General features: G+C 48.6%; 1 protein-coding gene across 1 annotated transcript in view; it reads left to right on the forward strand.

The window, feature by feature from the left end:
• Positions 1-6,215, forward strand: part of AARS1 (alanyl-tRNA synthetase 1) — a 370,792-nt gene that overhangs the window by 150,175 nt on the left and 214,402 nt on the right. The gene's annotated exons all lie outside the window — the stretch shown is intronic.

Consider the following 6,215-nt stretch of genomic DNA (forward strand, 5'->3'; position numbering starts at 1 on the left):
GTGTTGCTTTTTTGTTTGTTTTCTGGTTTGGGTTTGTTTATTTGTTTGTTTTTTTTAACCCCTTCTGGACGGCACCAGGAGCTGTCGCTTTCCTCGGGAGAGAAATCCACTGATGAAGGGAAAAAAAAAAAATCACAATTTGCCCAAGCGGAAGCAGCTGCCATTGGATTTGCAATTAGAAGGGTTTGCGCTGGTTTCATCACGTGGGTCCTTTGCGAAGAAACTTTCCAACTGCGTAGTGGGGAGAGGATCTGCGGAGCTTTTGGGAAAGTTGTGAATGGTAGCATTGATTGTCATAGATGAAAACTGGAAATACTCTTGAGTGTCTCTCTCTGGGTTACTATGTGAAAGGAAAATAAATCTCAGGACCCCAAAGTCACTAAGCCAAAGGGAAAAGTCAAGCTGGGAACTGCATCAGGCAAACCTACCTCCCATTTTATTCCTAAACAAGATAACCACAAAGATAAAAAAGCTAGGTATGGCCTGGCTCTCACAATTTGCCCACTAGGAAATTCCTTGTGTGCCCCAAAATCTGTACCCTCAAACAGTTCTGTGGAATTTCACTCTGACAATGTAAATTGATCACTTATCTTCACAGGTGCTGGACTTTGACAGAACTCAAAGTCATTTCTCTGCTCACGTGAGACAAATGCATATCTCATTGCTTCCCCTGCCCTATGTTTATTTTTTCTTATGTAAAGATGCAAATTCACTAAGCTAGATGAAAGCATAAGTGACTAGTCCTCTATCCCCCTCTCACATGTGAAAGGCTGATCAAAGGCTCAGAAGAATGCATTTGCCTCTTACCTACCCATGCCTTTAAAAAATTTCATCTTTCAGGCCAGGCGCGGTGGCTCACACCTGTAGTCCCAGCCCTTTGGGAGGCCAAGGCGGGTGGATCACAAGGTCAGGAGTTCGAGACCAGCCTGGCCAGTATGGTGAAACCCTGTCTACTAAAAATACAAAAATTAGCTGAGCGTGGTGTCACGTGCCTGTAGTCCCAGCTGCTTGGGAGGCTGAGGCAGGAGAATTGCTTGAGCCTGGGAGACAGAGATTGTAGTGAGCTGAGATCGTACCACTGCACTCCAGCCTGAGCAACACAGCAAGGCTCCACCTCAAAAAAAAAAAAAATTCCTCTTTCCCCAATATCTGACCTTTCTCATATTGAAGCCCTCAAAATCATCTTTGCAGAAAGGTACAGACCTGTCTCCCGGGTACACACGTTCTTAACTTTGGCAAAATAAACTTGTAAATTGATTGAGACCAGTCTCAGGTGCCTTTCGGTTTACAACTGGAAAACTAGGCACATCCATGCAAGACAGATCTATATGTTCAGTAGGGAGTGATGTTCAGGACCTCATGTTAAGGGAAAAGCAGCAAGTTGTACAGCAACATGTATGGGAAGCCCCTCAAATCAAAAATAATGTTTATGGATAGACAGTGTGCAGATACACAGGAACAGGGCTAGAAAGGAATGCATGCTAGGGAGAGACTGCTAAGGGTGGGAACAAGTGGGGAGAACTTGAGCTTTGTCTGTATTGTTTGAATTTTTCTTACAAGAATGTACTTTCCAAATCTGTTGTTAATAAGGAGCCTAAGGCTGGGCACAGGGGCTCACACCTGTAATCCCAACACTTTGGGAGGCCAAGGTCAGAGGATGGCTTGAGCTTGGGAGTTCAAGACCAGCCTGGGAAACGTAGCAAGACCCTGTCTCTAAAATATACATAAATTAGAGCCGGGTGAGGTGTCTCATGCCTGTAATCCCAGCACTTTGGGAGGCCAAGGCAGGCAGAAAACTCTGGGTCAGGAGTTCAAGATCAGCCTGGCCAATTTTTTTGTTATTGTTGTTTTGACACAGAGTCTCACTCTGTTGCCCAGGCTGGAGTACAGTGGTGCAATCTCGGCTCACTGCAACCTCCGCCTCCCGGGTTCAAGCGATTCTCTTGCCTCAGCCTCCCGAGTAGCTGGGATTACAGGTGTGTGCCACCACGCTCAGCTAATTTTTGTATTTTTAGTAGAGACAGGGTTTCGCCATGTTCAGGCTGGTCCTGAACTCCTGACCTCAGGTGATCCACCCGCCTCGGCCTCCCAAAGTGCTAGGATTACAAGCGTGAGCCATTGCGCCCAGCCAGTGGCCAATTTTTAAACATGAAAATTAGTCAGGCGTGGTGGCGGGCGCCTGTAATCCAGTTATTCAGCAAGCTGAGTCAGGAGAGTCATTCGAAGCCAGGAGGCAGAGATTGCAGTGAGCTGAGATCGTGTCACTGCACTCCAGCCTGGGTGACAGAGTGAGATTCTGTCTCAAAAAATAAAATATAATATATATATAAATTTACGAAATAAGAAGGCTGAGAGGCCCTGAGGTCAGTCATAATGGAGATGGACCCGGCTTTAACTCTGTGTAACCATCTATAAAGTGGGTGAATAACAGTATCAAATGTCTGAAATTGTCGTGAGGGTAGGATAAATGCTTGACTCCATAGTAAATGCTCAAAAAGTACTAACCGTTATAATTACTGTCATTATTCCCATCTTGCTCCATTAAAGCAGGATGTTTGGTTTGTTCACCATTGTACCCTCAGGCCCTAGAACAGTGCTGAGGACGTGGTAGGTGGTTAAAAACAACTGGTTGGCCGGGTGCGGTGGCTCACACCTGTAATCCCAGCACTTTGGGAGGCGGAGGCAGGAAGACCACCTGAGGTCAGGAGTTTGAGACCAGCCTGGCCAACATGGTGAAATCCCTTCTCTACTAAAAATACAAAAATTAGCCTGGCATGGTGGTGGGCGCCTGTAATCCCAGCTACTCAGGACGCTGAAGCAGGAGAATCGCTTGAATCTGGGAGGCGGAGGTTGCAGTGAGCTGGGATCGCACCACTGCACTCCAGCTTGGGCAACAGAGCAAGACTTCGTCTCAAAAAAAAAAAAAACAACTGGTTGAATGAATGAAGAGCAACCTCCTGCTCAGCTCCCACCACCCGCCTCCTATTCACACTCTCTGCTTCCCTCAGTCTTCTCCCACTGGAGTCATCCCCTGTCTACACTTGCCCCAGGTCTCATCCTCCTTCTCCCACTTCAGTGCCTGCTGTTTCTTCCGTGAACCCAGGAGGCCTCCAGGGAGGTGATGAGCTGCCTCCCACTGCTGCTGTTCTCAGCAATGCAGGTCCCAGGCGCCGCAGTGAAGTGGGAGGCAGGGATGCCTGCAACTGCAGCTTTGGCGGGGACTCAAGAAAAGAGAATGTGCCCCCAAGGAGCTCAGAGGCAAAGAGCTCCACCCTGCCTTCTAGGGCAGTATGGTTGGCAGAGGAGAGGTAGCTTTTTCCAGGCTGCTCTGGCACCTCCCTGCCTGAGAAGCAAAGAAACTCAAGGAACGTTTTTAGTAAAATGAAACCCTCAGTGCAGCAGCAGACACAAAAATCTGTACATGGTTTCACCATCTGGGGTACACAGAGCCATTACACACACACACACACACACACACACACACACACACACACACACTCTCTGTTACAAAATACAGCACAGTCGGCTGGGCATGGTGGTTCACGCCTGTAATCCCAGCACTATGGGAGTCTGAGGTGGGAGGATCATGAGGTCAGGAGTTCGAGACCAGCCTGGCCGACACAGTGAAACCTGTCTCTACTAAAAATGCAAAAAATTAGTGGAGATGGTGGCAGGTGCCTGTAATCCCAGCTACTCAGGAGGCTGAGGCAGAAGAATTGCTTGAAACCGGGAGGCGGAGGTTGCAGTGAGCAGAGATCATGCTATTGCACTCCAGCCTGGGCAACAAGAGTGAAACTCCGTCTCAAAAAAATAATAATAATACAATAAATAAAATAGAGCAGAGTTGGCTGGGCATGGTGGCTCATGCCTATAATCCCAGCACTTTGGGAGGCCTAGGCGGGCATATCATTTGAGGTCAGGAGTTCAAGACTAGCCTGGCCAACATGGTGAAACTCTGTCTCTACTAAAAATACAAAAATTAGCTGGGCATGCTGGCGCATGCCTGTAATCCCAGCCCCTCAGGAGGCTGAGGCAGGAGAATCGTTTGAACCCAGGAGGCAGAAAATACAGTGAGCCAAGATCATGCCACTATACTCCTGCCTGGGTGATATGGAGAGACTCCATTTCCAAAAATAAATAAAATAAAAATAAAATAGAGCAGAATTTAGTGAATAAATCCAAGGATTAAACTTAGACAAACCCGCCCAGCTCCCACCACTTTCTTTTTTTTTCTTTTTCTTTCTTCTCTCTTTTGAGGGTCTCACTCTGTTGCCCAGTTTGGAGTGCAGTGGTGCAATCACGGCTCACAGCAGCCTCCAGCACCTTGGCTCAAGTGATCCTCCCGCCTCAGCCTCCCAAGTAGCTGGGACTATAGATGTGTGCCACCACACAGGGTCTTGCTATGTTGCTGAAGCTGGTCTTGAACAGCTGGGTTCAAGCAATCCTCCTGCCTTGGCCTCCCAAAGTGCTGAGATTACAGGTATGAGCCACCACACTCAGCCCTTTAAAAACATTTTTTTTCCCTTATACCATAGAGACTGGGTCTCACTACGTTGCTCAGGCTGGTCCTTTTTTTTTTTTTTTTTTTTTTTTTTTTTTTTTTTTTTTTTTGAGACGGAGTCTCACTCTGTCACCCAGGCTGGAGTGCAGTGGCCGGATCTCAGCTCACTGCAAGCTCCGCCTCCCGGGTTCACGCCATTCTCCTGCCTCAGCCTCCCGAGTAGCTGGGACTACAGGCGCCTGCCACCTCGCCTGGCTAAGTTTTTGTATTTTTAGTAGAGACGGGGTTTCACTGTGTTAGCCAGGATGGTCTCGATCTCCTGACCTCGTGATCCGCCCGTCTCGGCCTCCCAAAGTGCTGGGATTACAGGCTTGAGCCACCGCGCCCGGCCAAGTCCTTTTTTTTTTTTTTGAGATGGAGTCTCGCTGTGTCTCCCAGGCTGCAGTGCAGTGGCAGAATCTCAGCTGACTGCAACCTCTGCCTCCCGGGTTCAAGTGATTCTCCTGCCTCAGCCTCCTGAGGATTACAGGCGCGCACCACCATGCCTGGCTAATTTTTGTATTTTTAGTAGAGATGGGGTTTCACCATGCTAGCCAGGCTGCTCGAACTCCTGACCTCAGGTGATTTGCCTACTTCAGCCTCCCAAACTTCTAGGATTACAGACATGAGCCACCACTCTTGGCCTCCAGCCTGGTCTTGAACTCCTTGGCTCAAGCGATCCTCCCACCTCGGGATCCAAAAGTGCTGGGATTACTGGTATGAGCCACCACACCTGGCCTCTTATCACTTTCTAACCCTGTGGGCAAGCCACTCAACCTCTTTGAGCCCAGCTTCCTTATCTGTGAGATTAAAATAGAATTTACCAAATCAGGTTGTTGGGAGGGTTTAATGAGCTAATGCACATAAAGGGTTTAGTGCAGTGCCTAGTACAGTGTAGGCATCCAAACTCCTTATTGTTAAACAAACAATCTACTGCCAGAATGGGAGGGTCCAGGTCTGGGAGGGAGGACTTCTTGGAGAAGGTGAAATCTTCAGGCCCCTGATGAGATGTGTGGCTGTTACTGGTAGCAGAAATTCCCTCTGGGTGCCAGGACTGCCCATAGGGATATCTTAGTTTGGGTCCCTAGATGCAGAGCCTGAGACACGAATTCTTGTGTAAGCGATTTCCCAGGGGAGTGGGGAAAGCGGAATAGGGCAGGGAAAGAAGCCAAGTAAAGATGTGAGTTCACCTAAGTTTTGCCTCAATCTGATTGAACAGGGAGCTCTGGAGTATAAAAATGCAATCCAGGCCCGGTGCGATGGCTCACACCTGTAATCCCAGCACTTTGGGAGGCTGAGGCGGGCGGGTCACCTGAGTGCAGGAGTTCCAGATCAGTCTGGCCAATATGGAGAAACTCTGTCTCTACTAAAAATACAAAAAATAACCAAGCATGGTGACATGTGCCTGTAATCCCAGCCATGCAGGAGGCTGAGGCAAAAGAATGGCTTGAAACCAGGAGGCGTAGGCTGCGGTGAGCCGAGACAGCGCCACTGCACCCCAACCTGGATGACAGAGCCAGACTCTGTATCCCCTCACCCCCAAATAAAAGCCAGTTCCTTGGCACTGGAGGAAGAAAACTAAAAAAAAAAAAAAAAAGGCCCGGCACAGTGGCTCATGCCTGTAATCCTAGCACTTTGGGAGGTCAAGGAGGGCAGATCACCTGAGGTCAGGAGT

Source organism: Macaca thibetana, chromosome 20 (assembly GCF_024542745.1).
Source record: "Macaca thibetana thibetana isolate TM-01 chromosome 20, ASM2454274v1, whole genome shotgun sequence".
Lineage (NCBI taxonomy): Eukaryota > Metazoa > Chordata > Mammalia > Primates > Cercopithecidae > Macaca > Macaca thibetana.